At 46.0% G+C, this 25,789-nt stretch overlaps 1 long non-coding RNA gene across 4 annotated transcripts in view; it reads left to right on the forward strand.

Moving 5' to 3' along the window:
• LOC104917428 overlaps positions 1 to 25,789 on the forward strand; it is a 29,333-nt gene that overhangs the window by 1,278 nt on the left and 2,266 nt on the right. The window contains exons 1-5 of one of the 4 annotated variants that reach the window (XR_004162521.1): positions 1 to 70; positions 9,152 to 10,194; positions 11,919 to 12,414; positions 12,515 to 12,612; positions 14,218 to 15,203. This is a non-coding gene — a long non-coding RNA (uncharacterized LOC104917428). Of the gene's footprint in view, positions 71 to 2,980; positions 5,672 to 9,151; positions 10,195 to 11,918; positions 12,415 to 12,514; positions 12,613 to 14,217; positions 15,204 to 25,789 lie in introns of those variants that run through there. The other 3 variants (XR_004162520.1, XR_796853.3, XR_796854.3) reach the window with 3 other exon arrangements.

The following is a 25,789-nucleotide window of genomic DNA, read 5'->3' on the forward strand; positions in this document are numbered from 1 at the left end:
TTGCGCCCCTCCCGCTCCGGTTGCCATGGCGGCGCTGCCCGGCCCCGCTGCGCGTGGTGCCTCATTGCGGGTGCGCGTGTACCTATGCGCAGGTTTTAATTCTCCATAGAAGCAGCAGTATGAATGTGCAGAATCGCAGAACAGTAGCATCCACCCAGTCGGAAGGGACCCACGCGAATCTTGTGTGTCGTGTAGTCCGTCTCCCTGCTCCACACAGCACCACCCAAACCCTCTGTCTGAGAGCGGTGTCCAAACGCTCCTCGCGCTCCGGTAGCTCGGGGCCGTGCCCGCTCTCCTGGGGGCCCCTTCCATGCCCACTGGTGCAGAGCCTTTTCCTAACCCCCAGCCTGACCCTCCCACAAAATACATATATGTTGAGAATCATAAAATGATAGAATCACCCTGTTCCAGCACCTCACCACTCTCTCTGTAAAGAACTTCTCCCTGACATCCAACCTAAATCCCCCCTCCCTCAACTTAAAACCATTTCCCATTGTCCTGAAGCTATCTACGCTTTCAAAGAGTTGATTCCCCTCCTGTTTGTAGGCTCTCTTTAGGTACTGAAAGGCTGTAATGAGATCACCCCGATCTCCAGTTCTTGCTCTCACAGGGAACTTCGACTTCCCTGATATATTCTGGAAATATAATACAGAAGAAGCAATCTAAGAGGTTTCTAAAGTGTGTGGAAGTTAGCTTCCTGATACAGCTGATAAGAGAGCTTACCAAAAGAGGTGCCCCACTAGACCTGCTGTTCACAACCAGAGAAGGACTGATGGAAATGTGGAGGTTGGGAGCTGCCTTAGGGAGAGTGGCTACGAAATAGTAGAGTTGTGTATTTTTGATGAAGTAAGGAGAGGGGTCAGCAAAACTGCTACCTTGGACTTCCGGAGGGTGAATTTTGAACAGTTGGGACACTGGTAGGGAGGGTCCTTTGAGATTCAGTCCTGAAGGGTAAAGGGGTCCAGGAAAGCTGGTTATTCTTTAAAGGGGAAGTCTTATAGGTGCAGGAGTGGGTTGTTCCCTTGTGCTGTAAGATGAGCCAGCAGAGAAGAATGTTGATGGTGATGAACAGGGAACTTTTGCTAAGACACCAGGAGAAAAAGAGAATCTATCTCGTTGAGGTTCTTGACGTCTGTCTTAATAGTCAAACCAGTTATCTTTGAGGTACTCTACCCCCTGACCTGGAAGTCTGGTAAATCTGGGATGGGTGGCCTAGAATGAGACAACGAGAGACATTCTACTCCATCTAGACTGTCACATGTCCATTGGGCTAGATGATACCCACCTGAAGAGAGCTGGTGGAGGTGATTGCCAGGCCACTTTCTACCATCTGTCCACATATCTGGTCAACCAAAGAGGTCAGAGGATTGGAGGCGTGCCAGCATGACTCCCATCTACAAGAAGGGTTGGGAATAAGGATGTAGGGAATGACACACATTTCAGCCTGACCTCAGTGCCATGGAAAATTATAGAACAGATCATCTTGAGTGAGATTACACAGCATGTGTGGGACATCCAGACCATCAGGGCCAGCTAGCATGGGTTAATGAAGGGCAGGTTCTACTTGACCAACCTCATCTCCTTCCATGTCCAGGTGATTTGCCTGGTGGATGAGGGAAAAAGGCTGTTGAGCAAACCCTTTGACACTGTCTCCCACAGTATTCTCCTGTGGAAGCTGGCAGCCTGTGGATTGTACAGGTACATTCTTTGCTGGGTAAAGAACTGGCTGGAGGGCCAGGCCCAGAGAGTGGTTGTGAATGGAGTTAAATCCAGCTGGCAATCTGTCACAAGTGGTGTTCCCCTGGGATCAGTATTGTAGCCCATCCTGTTTAATATCCTTATTGATGGTCTGGATGAGAGCATTGAGAGCACTCTCAATAAGTTTGCAGATGACACCAAGTTGGGAGGAAGTGTCAATCAGCTTGAGGGTAGGAAGGCCCTACAGAGGGATCTGACAGGCTGTATAGCTGGGCTGAGGCCAATTAGATGGAGTTAACAAGACTAAATGCTGGGTCCTGCACTTTGGCCACCACAACCCCAGGCAACTCTACAGGCTTGGGGTAGAGTGGCTGGAAGACTATGCAGAGAAAAAGGACCTGAGAGTGTTGGTTGACACTTGGCTGAACATGAGCCAGCAGTGTGCCCAGGTGGCCAAGAAGGCCAGTAGCATCCTGGCTTGCATCAGAAATAGTGTTGTCAGCAGGAGCAGGGTGGTGATCATCCTCCTGTACTCAGCTCTGGTGAGGTCACATGTTCAGTACTGTGTTCAGTTTTGGGCCCCTCACTATAAGAAAGAAATGAGGCCCTGGAGTGTGTTCAGAGAAGGGCAATGAAGCTGATAAGGTGTCTGGAGCACAAGTCTTATAAGGAATGGCTGAGGAATCTGGGATTGTTCAGTCTGGAGAAGAGAAGGCTCTTCTTATTACTCTCTGCAGCTACCTGAAAGGAGGTTGTGGTGTGGTAGGGGTTGGTCTCTTCTCCTGTGCAGCTAGCAGTAGGATGAGAGAGAATGACCTCAAGTTGCGCCAGAGGTGGTACAGGTTGGATATTAGGAAAAGCTTCTTCTCTGAAGGAGTGGTCATGTATTAGAACAGCCTGCCCAGGAAGGCGACTGAGTTCCTGGAGGTGTTCAAGAAACATGTAGATGTAAGGAACATGGTTTTCTGGGCAATATTGATGGTAGGTGGACTGTTGGACTCAATGATGTTGGAAGTCTTTTTCAACCTTAATGATTCTATGATTCTATGACTACTAATGCATGGGTATGGAGTGGGCAGGATGGACCTGCAGGTGGGTCAGTTTACCCAGAGTCTGACCAGACACAGCATTGGGCACTTAGATTACACAATATACTTTTACTTTATTTTAGTTTATTTTTATAGATTTCTACATCACAAATGCCATTCTTATTTAATATAAATGTATGCTAATTTATAATGTAAATATTATATGTTAGATATTTATAAATGCAACATATTTGAAATTTAAGTTGCTCATCTAGCTTTCTTATTCCTAAGTCCAATTCCTACTTGTCTCATCCTGTAGATATCCTAAGAGCACAATTATAAGATCAAGGCTTGTGACAAGCGCAGCTGGAGAAGAAATCCCAGTTCTCTCTTTTTATTTAAAATTACTCATGGTTAGGGTAATCAGGTTGTAAATGATCCAGGTTCAGTTTCTTTTCTGCCACAAGAGAGTTCAAACGTATCTCCCTTTTCCCAGGTTAATATTCCAAGCAAATTACTTTTGTGGACCTAATTCCTTTCCTTTACATGAGAGAATATTTAAAGGCCTTTGCCCATTTAATCCTCATCTTCCTTGAGAACACTCCAAAAGCTTCATGAAGAGCAGGAGTCATGGTGTGCTTTGTGATCTGCTTAAATCCCTCCTTTTACTCTACCTCCATGACTACAAAGCCTGCTGACTCAAAGAAATTGTAGTGGGTGCTCTGCCTCTTGATCCAAAGAACATTGAGATGCATATGATACTGTATGCTGTGATGCTCCTTCCTTTCTGTCCCTACAAAGGCAACGTGGAAAAGCAGCTTGTATGCTGCATTATTCTTTCAATATAGTGGCTCTTTTAGAACAGCTATAACCATAGGTTATATCCCAGAAATAGCTGTGGTCCGTGAGATCTGATTTTGGCTTGCATGAGACCTCAAGGTTAACAAGAAGTTCAGTGGGAATTTGGTTGAGTTTTTCCCTTCTTGGACTCCCCCTGCTGCAGTTTTCACAGCCATAGGTCACAACGCAGTTGGGTGTGTTTTTAGTAGCAGAAGAACAAGTATCACAGGTTTTATCAGGGGAAATGCCAAGATTACGCAAGACACCAGAGAATTACTATCCCACAGATTAATAAATCAGCAGAAGTTAAAGCAAGAAAAACAGCCTATGTTATTTCACTCAGAATTTCTTATGATGAGAAAACACAAATAAAAGAATATAGGGTCATCACAAACTGCTGGAAAGATGAGTGTCAGTCACTGAAAAATACTGTCTGTTTTTTGTTATCAGAAACTCTTCAGAATAACTTTTATTACTACTGTGGTTGTTGTCAACTTCTGCTGCTTACGTCTGGACCACAAAGACTGCCACCTTCTTACAGGGATTCACAACTCTTATAGTTTGGTTGTTCATTTCAAAAACAAACTTTTAAAAGGCCTTTGTATCCTCTCCCAGTATATTCTCTCCTTTGCTTGGAAGCACCGAAACCCACTTTTCTCACAGTAATGTCTTATACACCAAGCTGCAGGGAGGCTGCTCCACTTTGGAACAGATACATATTACCTGCAGTGGAGAGTGTGAGCACATAGTTATGGATTACTCTCCTGCATAGTGTTTAGGGCACAAACCTCTATTTTACTGCAAACATTTGCAACAGAAACTGGAATCCAAATTTCCCTCTTTGCAGATGAGTTCTGCTGTATAGAAACATATGAAATATAGAAAGTGTCTTGTAAATGACTGCTCTGTTTTCCTCTCCTGAAAGAATCATCTCTGGCAACTTCATCATAAATTCATTTTTTAGGAAAACACCCTGGTAATAAGTAGCCCTTAGAGTGGTAGTTTGATTATTTTTCTGGGAACTGAATGGTAAGGGAGAGAACATCATGAGGTAAAGATGAAAATCTATTTAAAGATGTTCCAGATGACAGTACAGTGACAGAGATGACGTTATAGTGGTCACTGTTGTAACCTTTTGCCCTCCTTCTCCCAGTAGATATATCAAGTGTGCCTGAGAACTTCTTGCAGATAGAACAGGTAAAGGATTATGGTTTGTGAAGCCTGATACTACCTTGGCTTAAGGAGATCTGAGCAATGCAGTCCTGCTGTGTGTAAAGTACTTCTGCAAATGATTGGAGGCCAATTTTTAGAGAAATTTGATCCTAAAAATGGAGGGGACTGTGTGCTTCCTCACTGAGACGATAGCAGAACAGGGTTGCAGCTGAGGAGGAAGATGAGCTTCATCCTGTAGATGGAAAAAAAGAAGCTACCTTAGCAATAAGGATGTGTCATTAACCATGTTATTTGTGGGTCTGGTGGGAACGGAGGCATGGCTTGAGCGTACTCCAGCTCATACAGATGGATGGTAGCATTGCCAGCAAGGTGCTGAGCAGAGATCCTGCTGGCTTTGTGCCCTTTTTCCTAAGGCACAGTTCTCTGGCAGGTAGGTATTGGCCTGGCACTATTGCAGCAGCTGTGCTGCAACCCTGGAATACTCTACTGGGCTTGGTGGTGTGTGACGTATACTTCTTGTCTGGATCAGGGCATGGCAGCTATGTTCCAGGAAAAGCCTATCCTCCCCTGAAGCCATTCACCACCTAACTATTTACCTAGATTAGCAGTCAATGCCGCATTCAGACTAACTACACAGAATACAGAAACTTGGCTGGCGGTGTCATTGCTGTGTTTATTTGGTTTTACAACTTGCACATCTGTTGGTTGCTTTTTAAAAAAAAAAATCTTTGCTCAGGAATTAACTTCAGCACCTTCTGTGTCTTTATGAACTGCCTCAGATTAATATTTAACACAAATGTGTTCAGCTTTTGGTATGCTACGAGAAGACCTATGTCCTTTTTCGCACTATTTCAGATGATGCAAGAAATGTGCCAGAAGCCTGATATCTGACTCGACAAAGAAATGACTGAATTTAAAAAGAGATTTGTCAGGTAAAGACTACTAGTAAATCTAAACAGAAAATGCTGAAAAGATTGTGCAGCCATTGTTCCTAATTAAGGCAAAATTCAGCGCAGCTGACCACTTTGCCTGGGCAACAGGGCAGAGCCTTCAGAGAAGTAAGTGTGCCAAAGGAGATGTGGCAATGCCTTGCAAATGTAAAACAAGCTCTTCTAGGAGGAAGAGGAGGCACGTGGCACCAGCTAGCACAGACTGAGTGGTAATGGCCTTGGGAGCAGCTGAATTTATGACTGTTTTCAGCAGTTACTCTATGTAAGGTTTCTGTGGTGTCTCTGGTGAATTTTAAACCAGCACAAAAGAAAGTGTGGGAAGATTGCTGCCTGCGTAGCCCATGCCTGCCGTGTTTGGAGCAGGCCTACACCAATTAGCCTGTTCAGCCCTCAGGGTGTAATAATGTAATTGTTGTTACCATTAGTACCAATTACAGGAATTAGAAAGAAACAAACCTTTATACAGGAGGAAGTAGAATATGCTTGCAGATAAACCAAAGGGGAGTGCTTTCTTTTAATAGCTCTATGACCCCCAAATCAATTAAGCTGGTTACATGTTCAGCAGTCAGCATGGTCAGTAATTAGTAGTTTCTCTGCAGTTCCAAGCTTAAATACCACTCCTGGTGGTCACTGTTTTCTGAGAGACTTCAGATCTGGGTACTGACCTATCCTAGAGCATCTGGGAATAGACTTATATCAGTCAGTGAAGGAAGCTAGGGGGAGTTGAATGCTGTCCAGAGGCTGTCTATGAAGAAGCCACAGGAGTGTTTTTGTTTTTCTCCTGAACAGTCTCTTCTTGGATCGTAGACAAGAGTTAAACTAGATTTTTGAAAAAAGCTGCAAGAAAAAAAATGTGTAATAATCTGTATCGAATTATTCTCTTCCTTAAGTGGAAACATGCATTTGGTTATTACCAATTAATCTATGGTCAGATTTTTGAAGTATTTTATCACTGCTCTTTGTACTTCTGTGGCAGAATGTATTAACACATTCAGTTTCCACATTCATGGACGACGATTTACTCATGTCCAGACCGTGGTAGTGAGTTTTGCACCACCGTAAAACAAATCGTGTTTGTGAAATTCAGATTATGGGAAACCCTGTGGAACAATGCTGTAAGAGCTGCAGAGCCAATTTGGATTGCAACTGATCTAGACAAGATCTGTGAACAAGTTGAAGCAGTTAGTGCTTTTGAGACATGAGTTTTTCTGTGGATTTCAGTTGGGAATTATATGCTAAATTAGGAGCCAACTGTTCAGGTACATTGAGCGTGCATTGAGCTTCTTAGGTCTTAATTTCAGTCCTTGAATTTTGTAAATGAACATTTTTTGACTCATGTAGAAGGTATTTATTATAACAATTCCCCCTAGGCAGTACTATAGGGAATGCTCTACCAGATGCCTGATACTGTCTAGTCTTCTGTTTCCAACAAGGACTGTAGAGCGCTCCATAGGAAGGGCTGCTTAGAAAGGGATTTTCTCAGAAATCTCTTTATTTCTGGAATTTTATGCTCTGGAGTATGAGAAAATTTATCTGTAATGGCTTTTTATTCTGCTATTATCGCTATTATCAGAGTGATCTAGCTGCAAGCACGATCTTTTCCAATAAAGGTTTAAGCTTTCCTAGATTTCAAAATACTTTGATCTCAGGTATGAAATACTGTATCTTAGATTGACAGATAAATTGTGATTTTTTTTTAAATTGTATTATTTGTTTTAAATCTGGAGGTGTTTAAGATTCATCCCCTACTCCTAGTACTGGAAACGAGAGGAGATGGCAGAGTTCAGTTTGCCTACTGGGACTGGAGCACCTCCCTTTTGAGGACAGGCTGAGGGAGCTGGGCTTGTTCAGCCTGGAGAAAAGAAGGCTGCGGGGTGACATTGCAGCCTTTCAGTACCTAAAGGGAGCCCATAAACAGGAGGGAAGTCAACTCTTTGAAAGGGTAGATAACAGCAGGGCAAGGGGAAATGGTTTTAAGTCGAGGGAGGGAAGATTTAGGTTGGATGTCAGGGAGAAGTTCTTTACAGAGAGAGTGGTGAGGTGCTGGAACAGGCTGCCCAGAGAGGCTGTGGATGCCCTGTCCATCCCTGGAGGTGTTCAAGGCCAGATTGGATGGGGCCCTGGGCAGCCTGGTCTAGTATTAAATGGGGAGGTTGGTGGCCCTGCATGTGGCAGGGAGGTTGGAGATTCATGATCCTTGGAGTCCCTTCTAACCCTGGCCATTCTGTGATTCTGTGATTCTGTGGTACTCTGTGTCACCATACCTCTCTCATGACCACTCCACACGCTACCAGTATGGGAGAAAAATCTCAGCCCCAGTGACAAATCTAGGAATATTCCCATCAAAATAAAAGAAAAAAACTCAACTCTGTGAAAAGCTGTCCTCTAATACACTGGATTTTCCAACAGCAGAGGAAGTGGGATCAGGGCAAAGTGAGGCTGGTGTGCATGGTGTTGTCCCTTCCTATCCCTTGGGACCTAACGTGTGTTGCAAGACTGCAGGGGCCACCATATAAAATGATGCATAGGTTGCCCTAAATTATGCCACACATCAGGCTGGTATGCTCATGAGATGCTACAGAAATAGCTATGTGTTGTCTCTGTCCTGTCCGGTGGCTGTGGTGGGCCACTCTGTGGCACTATTGTGACACTCAGAGAGGCAGCCAGGCCGCAGACCTCCCCAGGATGACAGTGGGGGGAAGGTGGCCTGTGGAGAGCTGGTACACAGAGCCGATTCAAGCCTCTTGCTGTGGGCTCAGAACAACTGGTGCCTGGCAGGAAACGGGTGGAAAGATTGTGAAAGACACAGGTATCAGGTGGTGATCTGTGCTGGAAGTTGGAGAGTGAGTAACCTTGCTCCATTTTGTGGTAGTGCTTCACCTGCAAGTGCCCGCTGTGAGTGAAATTGCCTGAGCTGGTACCGCACTTTATCAATTTCACTCTCAGCAGGCTCCGCAGGTGAAGCATTTCATTGCAGGAGTCAGACTCTGCTCTCCCCTTCACAGTCTGAAATAGAAAGAGGGAACAAGAAAGAAGGTAATAAATGGCCTGAGAAGAGCAAAAGCAGGACAGAGAGCAGCAAGAAGCAGTATGCGTGTTAAATGGTACTGGTAATTCAGTGCACCTAACCCTCTAATTCTGGTGGAATCCAACACTTAAAAGGGCTTTACTTAACTGTTTTAAACCTTTTGCTTGGAAATAAAAGAAGTAAAAGAACTTCACAGCTGGAAGTGAAAAATTATGGCGAGTTTTTATATTATCGTGTTTAAAATGCTATGTAAGGTGATGTGGGTAGAACTGTAAGATAATTTTCTCAGTCTTCACCCTAACAGTGGCAAATAGGGGCTTTTTTGTTGGGAGAAATGCAGGGCAATTTTTTTTTCCTAAGTTCTGCATTTCAGAAATGATATACTGTGATTTCGTTGTTGCCCTTTCTTAAGAAAACCTGTGTTTGACTTTCAGTGTTGCTGGTGCCGCTTCCCTTAACTTCAGAGAGAAGTTCAGCATCCAAGATGAGAACCAAGCAAAACTGGTAACCACTTCTGATTGTTTCACTACTGGGAAAAGAAACCCATTCGATTCAGGGGTCAATGGGATGTCAACACAGCATTAGAGCTCACAGATCCAGCTGCTTCCAGGCAGTTACGTCCTATGTCTTACAGCAACAGAAGACAGCACAGAGCTGATGCATTTAAGCTGGCTCTCAGTTCCTACAGGAGTTTCCTTCTTGAAAGTCCTTGCAAAGCTGCAAGCCCATCACTTCAGATGCAGCGAGCCAATTCCCTGGGCTAGGTCCCAGCATGCAGCAGGCTTACACTCCATGACTAGGGGAAGTGAGGCACACTCTTCCTGTAGATACGTCTGACAACATCAGACTCTGACCCAGTTACACGTCTGGGAGGGGACTGCACCATGCAGCCTGTCCCTGAAGTTCCAGGAATAAAGAGTGGCTTTTTGTCAGAGTGAGTGCCCAGTGACAGGAGGCTGTACCTACTGGCTTTAAGTTTGCTGCTGTCTAATGTGGGAAAACTGGTTGAAAGATTGTTGCTGGAGGAAGGCGATCTGGGTGGAAGTGGTCACAAATCAGCTCAGCTCTTGTGCTTCAGGAGGGAAAGGAGTGAATGCAATGAAATAATGAACTTAAAACAGAAGTCTTCAATCCACTCCAAGAATTGCTAAATGCAGTCTTGTGGAAAGGAATTTTAATGGGAAAAGGTGCCCTGGAGAACTGCCAGTTCCTAGAAGAGACACTGAATATCCGATGAAAAACTGCTGTGATACAGGAGGCACAGCAAGCATGGGGAGAGACTGCTATGGCTGCAAAGGAAGATCTTTAATGACCCGATGATGAAAATGATGGTGCAAAAGGTGGCTTCATTTCTGCATTGCAAGCAATACAAGTAAAGCTTTTAGCAGTGTCCCAAATGACACTCTCCTGGGCGTGCCTGGGAAATGTGGTCTTCATTAAACTACTGTAAAGTGGGAAAGAGGAGGCAAGGGATTGGGTAAGTGTGTGGGAGCAGAAGAAGAAGAAAGAGAGGGAAAACAGCACAAATCAGGGTACCTTTTTTTTACTACAAGAATAATTATATGGTCCAAATTAAAATGAACAAACAAACAAAACAATATAATATTACACATCTGGTGTTGTAGTCTCATGCACACACCTTTGTCTTCACAGCAATGCTATGTGATTGTATAATGGAACCTGATTTGCAAGGCTGCTTAATACAGACCTGACCTTTGCTAATGAAAAGATTAAGATCCTTTACATAAAGCTTTTTGTTTTCTCAGATGAAGGAGAAACCCCAGAAAAACTATTGCAACTGCTTCAATGATGAAGTACACATTTACAGTCTAAAGGTTGAGATCCCTGAGTGCCAACATTTGAATGATTAAATAAATCACGAGGTGCATTTTTTTTAATGGGTGACCTGTAGGGGTTCTGCAATAAGTAGTTTTGTCTGCTCCCACCCTCAAATGCTTTTAATAATGTTTTTGACCTCATTTGCAACCAGACCTCTTTCATAGGTGCAGGCTTTGTCCTTTGCAAAGCAGTTTGCGAGGGGTGCTTCGATGTCAGAAGGAGAGTGCCAGGAGCAGGTAGTCCTCCTCTTCACTTCTGTGTAAGATCTCCTGAGAACAGGGCCCAGCTGTAACTTTGCATGCTTTTAAGATTTTTATCATTATGTCCCAATCAGAAATGAAATGGAGGTTACTCTAAAAGTTAATTAAAATATCAGTCAACGAGATTAGAATGTCAAAAGTTGGCATAAAACTTCACCCAGGAAAGTTACCTTTGTTGTGTGTAACAAGTTTATTATAAATTAGAGAAATTTTAGAATTTGCTAATTACATCCCATCTGATGTATTCCATACCCAGCAAAGCTAGTAAGGTTACATGGATTACAGATAAACATTAAATTGCTGCTTTGGTTTTTATGATTGGTGGGACAAAGATGTGAAAAAAAGTCAGTACATGTAATATGTGAGAGACACAAATGTTTACCGTTTTTTTGGTGAGTAGATACAGGTGCTCTGAATGACTTTTTCTCTGATAATGGGAAGTCATCACCTGGGAGGATCAGCTAACATACCTCACACGACCACCATATAGGAGCAGAAAATAGAGGCTGTTGTGAAAAGGATCTCACCTGATGTGTTAGTTTGCTAACAAGGCAAATCTCATGATACTTGCAAGAAAAAATCATCAGTAAACAGTCCTGTGAGGTGGCTTGGTCTGTAAGTGTTGCTTTGGGCTGCTCAAAAAGAGACATTTATTTGGCATTGTTTTATTTGCACAAGAAGGAATACAGGGCAGTGCCACCATGAAGATGAAAGGTAGCACAATCCGAAAGTTTCCAGAGGCTTTGCAAGACAAAATAAGAGCAATCTGCGGTGGCTTAGCCTGCTAAGAATTGGGAATCCAGAAGCAATTACAATTGGTAACTGCCCAGTGGTCTGGGCAATTTTCAAACCACTTGACAGCAACAGATATTCAGATCATCCCACAGACATGCAGTCCAGACTTCTTCACTTCCAAATGTGCGACTGTGGCAGACAATGTCATACAGCTGTCTGCTGCTCATTCAGAGCTGCTTCTCATTTTGGGTTGCCTTCTGATGCATGAGACAAGATGCAGAGACTGAGGCAGCTGCTGTCATAAGGGTATGTGGTTCATAGGCTTGATCTTTTAATGTTTTTGATTTTTATTTTTTTTTTTCCACAGGATACTGCTGACATTGTGATACAGCTCCAGGAACTACTAAGTCTTCTAATGGCTCCAGCAGTCTCTGAGGCTGTGTCTTGTGATGCCATACCTACCTTGATCTCCCAGGAACATGGAAAAGCTCTATTCTGTTCTTTCTGTCTTGATTCCCCATACCTGCCTTTGATTTTTAGGGGCCTCATATATGCATCTTCCTTCTTTCCCCCTCTATCCACATATTCTTTCCTGAACAGTGCTCTCATCATGCACCACTGCTGGCAAGCCAACTCTGGCCCTCTTCTGTCACTGATACGAAGCATTGGAGTTTCCAGAGAAAAGCAGCTCCCATGGGTGCAAAAATGCCTACAGGAAGCCATGGCCATGGCCCACTGCCCTCTTTCCTGCTCTTTGCTCCTGCGTCGAGCCGAATAACACAGCATTTGCTCTTGACAAGCAGATGGGGAGGAATTGGCAAGGAGCCCGGAATCCTTATAAGTTAATCTCTGTCTATTCAGCTGTAAGTAAAGAGAATTTTATCTCAAAAGAGCATCACTCCTTTGGCTTTGCCACCATATATTTGCTCACTATATCTTTTTGTCCCATACCGTTCTCTCAAGGGAACAAATAGGAAGTTATATTTCCAGCTATGGAGAAAAATTGTCTGAGGGCAAAGGAGGATGAATGTGAGGCCATTCACAGATTACTTCTGATGAAGGTATTGTGCTTTTATATCTCTGTAATACACTGTGCTGCTTCAGGTATTGTAATAGAAGGCAAGCAAGTTACTGTAGATGTAGGATGTGGGATCTTATGTTCACTCCAAGGAAATCACATTGAGAAAGGTAAGCTCAGGAGTTCCTGAGCAGAGATGGCAAATCTCTTGGGAGACTTCTCTGAGTAGTGTTGGAGACTATCCAGAGCTTTCATTGCACTGGAAAGCCTTTTTTTTGTTGTTTTGTTTTTTTTGGTTATTGATGGACAATGATTGAAATCAGTAATAAGTTGTCAAGTGACGTTGTGTATCAACATGCAAGAGACCATAACCACATTCTTTTACCTAAGTATGATAAAAAAATATCTGCAAACATCCATTTCTTTGTTGGACCAGCTGCATGTAGCACCATGTAAGTGCAGATTTACCCACCTTTTTTCAACTCTTGTGTAACTAGGAAGAGGGAAGGACTGGTGTAACTCCTGCAGGTGCCTTCCCTCTTTCCCATTTACCTACTATTTTGAATGAGGGAGGGAGTGTTGGTTGAGGACTGGTGAGGAGCTCCTGATGGACCCATTCTGACAATGGGAGAGAACAATTCCTGTTCAAGGATTTGGGCTTTGAAGTCCTGAGTTTACCCATGTTGGTGGCACCAAGAAACTGGTTTATCTGATGTCACCTGGGCAGGAGCCTGCATGTGAATGGTTGGGAGGAGTGCACAAAAACCCAGCCATCCCTTGCCTGCTCTTGTCAGAGCTATAATTAGACTATCCAGTTAATGAGTAAAAGATACCTCAGAAAATAGCTGCTTGTGCTGTGCCTTGTGCCTAAGGCTACCCCAGAAAAATCAGGGGACTGTAGGTGCCCTAAGCATGGGGCAATGCTGGTTTTCTGCTCCTGTACTGCTCCAAGCAGAGCAGCCACACGCATCCTTGCTATCCTGCCAAACAAGAGGCTGCAAATCCACTTGGGACTCTGGGCCCCAAGGAGGGATGCTAAGCTCTCCCCAGCTGTTTTCTGATAAGCTTTGGTGCGTTGCAATTCCCCTTTCCAATTACCAGCCCTGCTCCCTGCGCTGGCCAGGTCTGATGCATGCTGATGGCTCTGCAGCTACATAGGGGCTTTTGGGTTGACTGATAGAGGAGGTGGGAGGCACAGTGGTGCAGAGCAGAGACATACCAGGAATTCAGGTGGTGTCACCTCACAGCTTTCTTTGGCAGAAGCTCCAAAAGTTGTCCTTGTGGCTGAGGATGGAGTCACTTGGGTGTATGGTGCAGCAATGGCCCTGATGAGAAACACCTGTTAGAAAAAACTTTAGCTGATAGAGGAGATTGAAGCATTGGAGTACTGAGTGTACTGTGGTGTGTCCATCACCAAAGGCCAAATGGGAAAACAACATTTTGAAATGGCTTGGGTATAACTGACCTGTTTGGATACCCTTCAGTTCCCAAAGACAACATCCCCCCAAAGCTTCTTTTCATAGCAATACAGTTGAAGAGAACTCAAATTTAACACCAAAATCATGATTTTGGGTATGGTGAGCTTGACACTTTCCCTTACCATAGGCACATTCTGGTTTTTGTAAGATCTCCACAAAATTATTTGCAGCCCCGGCATCGACGTCCATCATCTCCCAGCCACCAAGTAGCTGTCCAGGTCCTGCAGCCACTGGCAAGTTGCTGCTTCACCATGCTGTGGGGTGCCCCATGGGTGCTGAGTGGATACCTGGCTTCTCTTGATGCAGACAGAGGACAACCAGATGCCCTCCCTCCCTACAGCAGGCTTTGTGCCTGAGACTGCTTTGCAAAGGAGACTGATTATGGCAGAGCTTGTGCTAAGTGTCTTGCGAGGGACAGATGAGCAAATGCAGAGGGCAAAGAACAAAAGTGGGGAGCTGCGGTCTTTGTTTTACCCCTTCTCTCTCTAAATTCTCTCTTCCCAGGGCTGGGCTCTTGACCCAGCCTGGTACTGAGATTTTATTGGTGTGAGACTGGAGTCAGGCTCAGTCTGCTGCTGCAGGTAACACACTCTGCAATTAGCTCAAAAAAGAGATCTCTGGGGGACAAAGGGCTTCTCGCCAGGAGAAAGAGCTCTCTATTAGTGTCAGCTCCAAAGCAAATCTTATCTGAGTTGAGAACAAAGAGGCTACAGGCTGGGTTACAATTTTTAATATTCTAGATAACTGATTTTTTACATTTTATTTTATTCTTGAAAAGCATCAATGTGAATGTGTGTGAATCGTGAAGATCTAGCCTCAGTTTTGAAAGAAAAGAGGCAACCAGTTTGACCTGACAACTAGCCTAAGACCCCTGTGGAAAGTAATAATCTTGAAAAAGCCAGTGCAAGCTATGTTTCCAATTTATAAATTAAATGTATTTAAAATTTATGAACTTTGACTGCACGAGTAACTACTTCATTAGACTTTAAGGCTGCATGTTTCCTTGGCTTTTTTGCGTGGTAAAGTGAAACACATTTCTAATAAACATGGAAAGAGATTTCAAGATAGAGTCACTACTTTCATGTAAAGCACCCTCCAGACTCATTAAAAAAGTTTACCACCTAAATAAAGCAAGCACACTGTAATTCTTGAACCCATAAAATTGTTAATATATACATATTAGTCTACTCTTGCATGTACACTGCTTGATATCAATGAACAACATACAGTAAGGGTTTTACCGTAAGGAAATTAGCATATAAAACTATGCTTTGCTAAGTCTTACACTGTAACGTGAACTTGAGAAATGAGAATGTAAGTTGGGTGCTGCTCTTGTTTACTGAGTAGCTACAGCTAATGGCATGCACGTCCTTAGGAGAGAGTGCTGTGGTGCTCTGACACCCAAGCTTCAGCTGTAAATGACTCTGCCCTGTTTCTCCTAGTTTATATCTACCAGTTAGAACCCCTCTGATGGCCAGCAGTGGGGATATGGGTGGTGGCACTATGGTGGACACCATAGAATCATAGAATGGCCTGAGTTGAAAAGGGCCACAATGATCATCTAGTTTCAACCCCCTGCTATGTGCAGTGCTGCCAACCACCAGACCAGGCTGCCCAGAGCCACATCCAGCCTGGCCTTGAATGCCTCCAGGGATGCACATCCACAACCTCCTTGGGCAGCCTGTTCCAGTGCATCACTACCTTCTGTGCGAAAAACTTCCTCCTAATATCTAACCTAAACCCCTCCTGTCTCAATTTAAAACCATTCCCCCTTGTCCTATCACTATCCACCCTCATAAACAGCCGTTCCCCTTCCTGTTTATATGCTCCCTGGAAGGCCACAATGAGGTCTCTTTGGAGTTTTCTCCAAGCTAAACAAGCCCAGTTCCCTCAACCTTTCCTCACAGGAGAGGTGCTCCAGCCCTCTGATCATCTTAGTGGCCCTCCTCTGGTCCCGCTCCAGGAGCTCCGCATCCTTCCTGTACTGGGGGACCCAGGCCTGGACGCAGTACTGCAGATGGGGCCTCACAAGAGCCGAGTAGAGGGGGACAATCACCTCCCTCTCCCTGCTGGCCACCCTGTTTTTAATGCAGCCCAGGACACAGCTGGCCTTCCTGGCTGCAAGCACGCTTCTTGTCCACCAGGGCCCCTAAGTCCTTCTCAGAAGGGCTGCTCTCAAAGAGATCTTCTCCCATTTTCTGTAAATACCTGGGATTACCCCAGCACCCTGCACTTGGCCTTGTTGAACTTCATTACATTTTCGTAGGCCCACTTCTCTTGCCTGTCCAGGTCCCTCTGGATGGCTTCCTTTCCTTCCCTTTCAATGTATCGAATGCACCACTCAGCTTGGTGTCATTCACAAACTTGCTGAGGGTGCACTCAATGCCATTGTCTGTGTCACTGATGAAGAAGTTGAAGAGCACTGGTCCAAGACTGACCCCTGAGGGACACCGCTTGCGACCGGCCTCTACCCTGACACAGAAACATTGATCACAACCCTTTGGCTGCATCCAGCCAGCCAATTCCTAACCCATCATACAGTCCATCCTTCAAATCCACACCTCTCCAATTTAGAGAGAAGGATGTAGTGAGGGATCATGTCAAAGGCTTTGCAGAAGTCCAGGTAGATTACGTAGCCTGTCCCCCATCTACCAAAGCTGTCATTCCATCATAGAAGGCCACTAGATTGGTCAGGCATGATCTGCTGGCTGTCTCAAATTGCCTCTTTATCCTGTATGTGCCTTAACATAGCCTCTAGGAGGATCTGCTCCATGATCTTCCCAGGCACGGAGGTGAGGTTCACCAGCCTGTAGTTCCCCTGGTCCTCCTTTCTCCCTTTCTTAGAAATGGGAGTAACATTTCCCTTTTTCCAGTCATCGGGGACTTTACCAGACAGCTACAGTTTTTCAAATATGATGGAGAGCAGCTTGGCAACCACATCAGCCATCTCTTCCAGAACCCTAGGATGGATATCATCTGGCCCCATGGACTTATAAATTTTCAGTGTCATGAGGAGGACTTGAACTTGTTCCACCATTACAGTGGGACAGAAACCACTCCCCACACCCTCACCTAGGGACTCATGGTCCTGGCAAACATGGAAAGCCTGACCTCTCATGAAGACTGAGGCAAAGCACTCACTGAGTACCTCAGCTTTTTCCCACGCCTGAGGAAGCCAGCTCCCCGTTACCTTTCGTCAGAGGGGGAACACTCTCCTTGGCCTGTCTCCTCCTGGCTATGTACCTGTAGAACCCCTTCTTGTTATCTTTCACATCCCTCGCCAGGTTCAGCTCCATCTGCGCCTTGGCTTTCCTAATCCTATCTCTACACACACAGACAACAGTCCTGTATTCTTCCCAGCCTACACAACCCTGCTTCCATTTTCTGTACATTTCCCTCTTTTCTCTCAGTTTAAGCTGCAGGTCCTTGCACAGCCACAACGGTTGCCTGCTTCCCCTGCTCTACTTCTTCTGCTGGGGGATGGAGAGCCGTTGTGCTCTCAGAAGGGTGTCTTTAAAGAGCTGCCAGCTTTGTTCTGTACCCATGCCCTTACGGACAGTTTCCCAGGGGATCCCACTCAGCAGTTCCTTGAGCAGCCAGAAGTTTGCTCTCCTAAAGCACAGGGTCCTAGCTCTGCTTTTTGCCAGGCCCGCATTCTTCAAGATCACAAACTCCACCAAGGCATGGTCACTACAGCCCATGCTGCCTCCAATCTTAACTTCTCTAACGCTCTCTACTGCATTAATGAGCACCAGGTCCAGTAAGGCTTCACCTTGGGTTGGTCCACCTATTACCTGCACCAGGAAGTTGTCCTCGACAGACTCCAGGAATCTCCTGGAATGTCTGCCACTCGCCATGCTGCTATCCCAGCAGATATCCAGGTGGTTGAAATCCCCCATCAGGACATGCCTGCAAGCATGGCGCCTCCTGAGGATCAACCTGGATGCCCCTTGTTTGCCACCTTTCCTTTTTCTGCCACTTACACACTGATGCATGGCATGGTGCAGGCAAAGCTTTGCTTCACTTTTAAGTCTCATGGTGACAAATCCCTCATCCTTTCCTGCTCAGACATTACTTCTATGTCCCGTCTGTCAGACTGAGCCAGTCTGTGTGCGGAAACTTTTCCTCTGCCCAAGCAAAGCCATCTGTTAGAAGACAATCCCTGCTTTGAACTTTATGGGAAGTCTTGTCTGTATGATTTGATATGATTTGAAGCTGGTGCTAAATTCACATTCAGTTCTTCTCCTACCTTGGGATTAGCAGTGTGAAAACCACAGGATTTGCTTTTTCTAGCAAAATATTTCCTCTGCACACACCCCTTCCCCAGCTATCCTTGGAAAATTGCCCTCAAACCCTTTCCTGGCTGTCCCCAGCCTTTCAACATCTCCAGGCTGCTGCTGCCACCCCTCTCCCAGCTCCCCACCTCCTAGGCCACAGCAGTGCTCCAAATAACACCATAAATCTCACTTCACAGGCTCTTGTCTGACAGCAAGCCACACAAACCACCCAAAGGAGAGCTTTCCTGAGCAATGTTTGCAGAAAGTATGGGGTCATGGAGCAAGCAGACCTGCTCCAACTCTGATTTCTTTGATATGGACACCAAGTGGGCCACTGAGCTGGTCCCCACTCCCTAGAGCCCTTGTTTGTGTATATTGTAAGCGCCTCTTAAAAAAAAATAACGAAAGCCCCAATGAGTTTCCTAAGTGAAACAAGCAGGTAAGGTAGTGCTGCATATGGCGCTAGTAAAACTAACAGTGAAAGTTGGCGAGAGCCAAGCAGCCTTTGTATTAATTCTCTGGAGCTTCAGGTATAGCCTAATGTAATTACTTGCTCTACTTTGTAGCTTTTTAAGAGCAAAGTGTGTGTTTTAAAAAGTTAAATTTCCAAATAAAACAGTCAGGCCTGGAGCAGACAGAGTGCCTGATTCTCGTCCCTCTGAAATCAACAGCAAAACTCCCATTGACTCAAATCAGAGCAGGATTATGTCTCAAATTTAAGAAATATAAACCAACAGAGCTGCTGTCTTTTAAAATTCACTGATTAAGCTACAAGGCTGTACCCAATATTGCTCCCAGATTCAATTTTCCCTGCTTTATTTTCCGCACCTGAGACTGCAGAAGATCTCAGCTCCACTGGTTGGGTCTCCATCAACAATATTATAGTTTAAATTTGTTTCTCACATGAAGAAAGGCTCTGCAGATATCTGAATGTAGGTACTGCATCCAAAGACACCAACACTCACTGGACAAAAGTAATGGTTTAACACGAGACATTCATGCTGTGTTTCTATATTTCAAAAAGTCATTCTGTCAAAATATTATAAATTTCCTTTAACAAAACCAAGAACCTGTGCTATCTTTTAGCCTTTTCCTGGCTTAGATCTTGCCACAGTTATCAACAGAGCAGTCAGAAGTGATGCAAAGCTGAACTGCACCAAGATCCTCGTGCTGTGTAAACGCTGGCTTAAGAAATGCTCTCCAGATAGCAAACATGGTGTGGATAGACCCCTCTGTAGTCATTTGGTGCTGGGAGCAGTCCCCTATCAGCCTGCAATTCCTTGCAATTCACCTTCCCATATGGTTCCTAAGAGCCATGCGTGTTCCATCGCCTCAACTCACCCTGTTATTTCACTTCAGGTGTTTATGGTCTCTAATCAGCACCTGCCTCCCCATAATGGAGTTTGTCCCATACCCACAGTGGGTTTTTCATTTGGGCTTCTCCTGGCCTGCTTTCAATCAATCACTCTGGTCACACACCTCCAAGGGTAGATGAGAAGCAGATTTTATCAAATTGGCATAAAATGCAGTAAAGCTGCACTGGCTTTTGATAATTTCAGTCCTATGGTTCACAGGGTTTATTAGCAACATTTTCCTATTGATTTTCCACAGCTGCTGTAAGAGCTTTGTAGCACAGCGAGGGGAGCACCACACAGCCCAGCACTTGTGCTCTGCCCCTGCAATGCCTAGCAAAGGATAGGGCTGGGGTACCAGCACTGCAGATTGCAGGAGCCAGTTCTGGCCTGGGCTGTAAAGGTATTCACAGGCTCCCTAGTGAGAAGCGGCCTGCTGAGGTCACACCCAGCTGGTCATGAGGGGCATGTGAGCAGAGGATGGCTCTAGACCTTCACCTTCCTCTGCTTGATGTGCCCCACCTGCCAAAGAGATGCCCCAGGAAAGGCATCAGCATTTACCCTGGCTTTGGGGTAGTGTAGGCACCACGTGGGCTCTGACAGCAGGAAGGGCTTTATGTGATGCACCCTGCTGCCCTTACAGAGGTGTGCGTCCTTCTCTTGGCGTCTTTCCTTCTTCCTTCTCCACCTGTGTAACAAGGACTATCCCTGGCAATGAATTCAAACACAGCAGCTGCACCAGCGCCTTCTTATTTACCAGGGAGCAACGTTTGCTCTCGTGATGACTAATGTTAACGGAGGTAAAGAGCAACAGCAGTGCAGCTGCTGCAGCCCAGCACTGTTCCTGCTTGGCTGCTGGGGAGAAACACAGCTGCCACTTTCCCCTTTGCAAATTCAGGTGGTAGCAAACCCTCTTCTACCTATCCCCTCCCACCACTATTCCTTCCACTTCCCCTTGAAGCCCAATGGGCTGCAGAGCTGTGTGGTGTGACTGCCTGTACAAATGCAGGTGGTTAAGATGTGCCTGCAAAGTTCAGGAGCGAGTTGGAATGCTCTGGGAACATGGAAGCACCCACTGCAAGAGCAGTGTTTCCAATGGGGGATGTTGGGGTCCCTGTAGGGCAGTGCCATCCTAGTGCAGCACGACCCCATGCATTCCCCCTCCCCACATAGGGCTGGCACGGGGGTGCAGGCAGCACCAGCAGGGAAAGCAAGAGTGGGTTTGCTCGATGTCGGCTGTGATTTGCTGCCGGCATTTCCGGCAGCAAGATGCAGAGCTAGCCACTGACAGCAAACCCCATTCTCAGTTTCGCCCCAAAACTGAGGGTGTTGTGTCTGGTTTCTAACGGGAGGGATGGCGGGGTGAAAGGGCTGCGAATTGTTTCCTTCTAACAATAAGAGATGAGGTGCAACAGTCCGAGGCTTGAGTTCATGTGAGTTAGCTTGAGGCTTTGTTTCAGTTTGGCTTTGAGGCAACCCAGTCATTCAAAGTGAAACCTGGCTCAGACCACGGCGGGGACTTTCAGACTTCATCCTACCCAGCAAGGTTTGAGGCATGCAAATGGGGGCCCGCCAGCCCCAGCGGCTGAGGACTGAACTCGAGGGCGGTGAAAACATCAAAGGAAGGAGGTTGGGGAAGCCCTGGGGCAGAGATAAACCCTCCGATCCCCTCCTTGGAGCTGTTCAAGGCCAGCTTGGATGGGCAGCCTGGTCTAGTATTAAATGTGGAGGTCGGTGGCCCTGCCTGTGGCAGGGGGGTTGGAGCTTCATGATTCTCCCTTCCAACCCTTGCCATTCTGTGATTCTGTGATTCTGTGACCGCCGCGGTGATTAGATTTCATTAAAATATTTAATCATGATGCTAACAACTGACAGCAGCTAACAACAGTCAAGCAAGTGCCCCACGGCGCTGCCCACAGCCCGCCCGCAACGTCGTACAAACGGTGACCTCTAGTGGGGAAGCTGCTCTTCCTCCACAGCCCAGCGAAAATCTTGTGAGGACGGCTGCTGTTCGTTAGCACCTCCGAGAGAGCGAAGGGAATTGGCGTTTGGGCGACGGGGGCTCTGCTGTTTGCATCCAAGAGTGCCCGTGGTTGCCGGCGGAGGCTTTGTGCGGAGCTGCTCCCCTGTGTTTTTCCTATTAACAGAGCTAGTTCTTTCAGTAAGTGGAGATTAATCCGGTGCTTAATCACAGCTCCTGCCTAATCCCAAACTGACGTTCCTCACGTTCCTCGTGCCTACTTTCAATGGATCATGAAGAACCACAGATTGCACCTCTACAAATCCTAAAAACGGCACCCGAGGATTAACAAATACTTTTTGCTGTCTTCACCTTTTACTGACTCCTCACCATTTCTTCAGCATTCCCAGTTTTGCAGAGGATGTGGGCTGGGAGCCGTCATCCCCATCTCCCCCTGCATTCTCTCCCTGCTCCGGGTGGGTCTGCGAGGAGGGGGAGGAAGAATAGGATGTCTCCTTCTCTTGCACTTCTTCCTGTGACCTCCCAGCAGTCCACTGGCCCTGTCACCCAAGACCAGACTCCAGGGCAAACCCCAAGACTTCAGCCAACACAGGTTGATTTGCACAGCCCTACTGGCTTGTCTCCTTTCTGCACCTCCTGGGGTAGGGAGCCATACACACCTCCCTCCTTGCCTATACAGGGCGAGTGCAATTGCTGTGCAGCCCATCACCCGGAGATGAGAACAATCACTTTTTGCCCACAACCTGTATGAATCTGCACCAGGACATGCTGACAGCTCTGTGTCACCATCCTGAGCTCAAGCCCATCAGAAAGATAAGTCATTGAGAGCTTCTTTGATTTAAGAGTGAAGAGGCACATGCTTAGGATGCAGCTTGGATGGGAGCTCTCCTTGCTGGACTGTGTCTGAAAAGAGGGGAATCAGAGCGCTGGCTCCCCATAGGCACTGGGCATCTTATGAAGGGACAGCATCAGCATGGCTTTGGTTTGTCCAGAGCCCCCTGGAAGCCCTGCAGGTGTTGACATGTCACTGTGCCAAGGCCCATCCCAGCATTGGGTGGCTTTTGTCCTGTGCTGCAGGAGCAGAGCAGCACTGGGGGTGCCCAGTGGATCTCCTCTACACTTGTCTTGTGGAGAGTGTGGTCTCTGCTTGGAGATATTTATTTTGAATATGAATCTTGTTACACTTTGCTCAGTGGACCTTGCTAAGGGACCTCAGTGTGAAACCTCTCTTTTACCTCAGACTGGTTTCTGGCATACTGCATCCAAGCAGCACACACTCTTTCCCTGTTCAGCATAATCCTTTTCAAAGACTTTCTCCTTTCACAACAACCTTGTGGGCTCCTACACCCACCTGGCTGCATGGAATCTGCCCACAGACATGCTACATCCAAAAAAGTAGTTTAAAGATATCCACATCTCAAGAATAAAGCACATTTCTGAGAATAAAATCACCTTCACCGCAGTCTACACCCACTTACAAACATGAATTCCACTGTCAACATGAATCATACCAGAAAATGCCCTGTGCTTAGGAAGGATGGTGGGACCCACAGTTCTGCTAGTGATGGCCAGGATAGTCCAGTAGTCTTCATGACAGTGAGAAGGAGATTAATACAGAAATTGCTTTTTCAGAGGGAGACACACAGTCTGACAGCCACAGCCACGTTATTAATATGGCTATTATTAACCAGTGTGATCATCTTTCAGTGGTCCAGTATTTAAGGGGAGTTTATAAACAGGAGGGAAATCACATGGGTAGATAGCGATAGGACAAGGGAAATGGTTTTTAATTAAAGGAGGGGACGTTTAGATTAGATGTCAGGGGGAAGTTTCTCATGGAGAGGGCAGTGAGGTGCTGGCACAGACTGCTCAGAGAGGCTGTGGATGCCCCATCCGTGGAGGTGTTCAAGCTCAGGATGAATGAGGCCCTGGGCAATCTGATCTAGTACTTAATCTAGCAGTTGGCAACACTGCCTGTGGGAGGGGGTTGGAACTTAATGATCTTTGAGGTCTCTTCCAATCCAATAGAAGCCATTTCATGATCCTATGATTGATTCTATGATTCTATGCTTCTGTGATCCTTATCTGCACCTCCCAAAGAGTGAGTAAGGCTAGCTGCTGAAACAACATTATCTTCACTTCTAGTGAGTACTGATTTTATCCTTCCTAGAAGTTGGTGCTCCTGTCAGATCAGGACAATGACTCTATTGTCACAGCCTGATTGGATGTGTTTTCAGAAAGTGCTAAAGAGGCACATCGGTCATCTCATGTGAAGTTCCATGTTTAGTAATCAATGATGAAGGCCATTTAAAGTAATCAGATGACTACAGCTCTGGAGAGATGGGAAATTACTGTCCCCTTCAAATTTCCCTCAGAAACCCCCTTTGTTTCTTGTCCTTTTAGAACTATTCTGTGTGATTCCTGTTTGTTGTCAGATCAGCTTTGACCCATCATGATGCTGACCACCAGCACCCGGAGCAGTCCCAGCTCCCCTACAGCAGCACCGAGCTCACAGGCAGAGGAGGGCCATGATGGCAGAACCTTCTATGCACAAGGGCACAAATGCTGCCCTCTGCAGAGGTGTCAGCCCCAGGTGACATTGCACCGGGCACATGACAAAGCTGGGCACTGCTAAAGAACAGGTGGGATGCCATAGCAGTGCAGGCACTGTAGCTGTGTGAGGATGGGGACCCGTTTCTGCATTTGAACATTATTTAAAAGTAACCACGATTTTAAACAACTTTGAGGTCAGGCTTTGATGAGGGGTGTGAAGAACCAAACGCTTCCCTCCAACTGAGTGTTTCAGAATGATGCGTGCGGCAGCAGCGCAGCGCTGGTTGCTACAGACAAGCTCAGAGAGCTAAGTGTTTTCAATAAGCATTAGCAGCTAAAACATCAGTACACGTGAAGAGAGTGAAACCCCAGGAAGCAAAAATACCACTCTGAAGGGAATAATTTGGTAACCATGCTCATGGGTGCATGAGGCAGGAGACCAGCTGCAGTGTGGGCTCAGGAGATGACCATGGAGAAGGAAAGGTGTAAAATGAATGTGTGGAAATGATCAAATCCAGTGGTTGTTTAAAGTGATAAGGTTTAAGATCTATCTGTCTGATCTTGCAAGTAAAGCCCTAAAGAGCATCATTTGCAGACTGGAAAAGAAATCCTTCAATGTAATCCAGATGTTTAAGGCATTACCAAAACAAACAAACAAACAAACAAACAACAAAAAAAAGAAACACAAAAAACCAAAACCATAATCTGATTAAATGTATGGATTTAAAATCAGTGTAGCTAAAATGGGACATTTTCTTGGGTAGATGCACAGAATCATGAGGGACAGAAGGGATGTGGGGCTGCTGAATGAAGTGCTCTGTCTGTCTAAAGTGGTCAGCAGGGCAACAGCCCAGTTAGGGAAGGGATCTGCAGAGAAATGCGGGACCCACGCAGAATTTGGTACTGTTTAACTGGGGGAGGACTCTCACCTTGTTTTTCCACACAGCTGAAGAGTGCCAGAACATCTCTGTTCTCTACCTCCAATGACTTTCAACCTTTATGAGCTTATAAAATAGTGTAGGTAAGCAAGAGAACCCCCAAAAAGCCTTTGTGGCCCATGAGAACTAACAGCCAATTTTTCCAGCCTTCTACAATGTGTTAGTTGCATGAATATGGTCCTCCATGGGACAGTTTAAAAGCTGAGGGCACACCCAGAAATATTGTTCTCCATTTACTGTTGAGTGTTAAAAGTGCTTCTCTATTCCCATTTTCCCAGCTTCTTATAACATCCTCTGCTGTTTGGAGATCCCAGAACCCCAGTCTGACTAAGGCGGGCAGGGCCTTCTGTGTCCCTGTGTTCCAGCCCCTGCTCCAGCAGCACTAACCAGAGCAGAGTCATGCTGCCCATGGTCAGGCGGCTTCTGGAGAGCTCTAGGGAAGAGACCCCACAGCCTCTGGGCAGCCTGTGCCAGTGCTCCGGCACCTGCACAGCTCCTGGTGTTCAGAGGGAGCCTCTTGGGATACAGTTTGTGCCCAGGGCCTCCTGTCCTGGCGTTGGGCATCACTGGAAAGAACTCCATCCTCTCTGCACCCTCCCTTCATGTATTAATTAATCATTTATATTAATCCAATGTTGTAA

This window comes from Meleagris gallopavo, chromosome 1 (assembly GCF_000146605.3).
Source record: "Meleagris gallopavo isolate NT-WF06-2002-E0010 breed Aviagen turkey brand Nicholas breeding stock chromosome 1, Turkey_5.1, whole genome shotgun sequence".
Taxonomy (NCBI): Eukaryota; Metazoa; Chordata; class Aves; order Galliformes; family Phasianidae; genus Meleagris; species Meleagris gallopavo.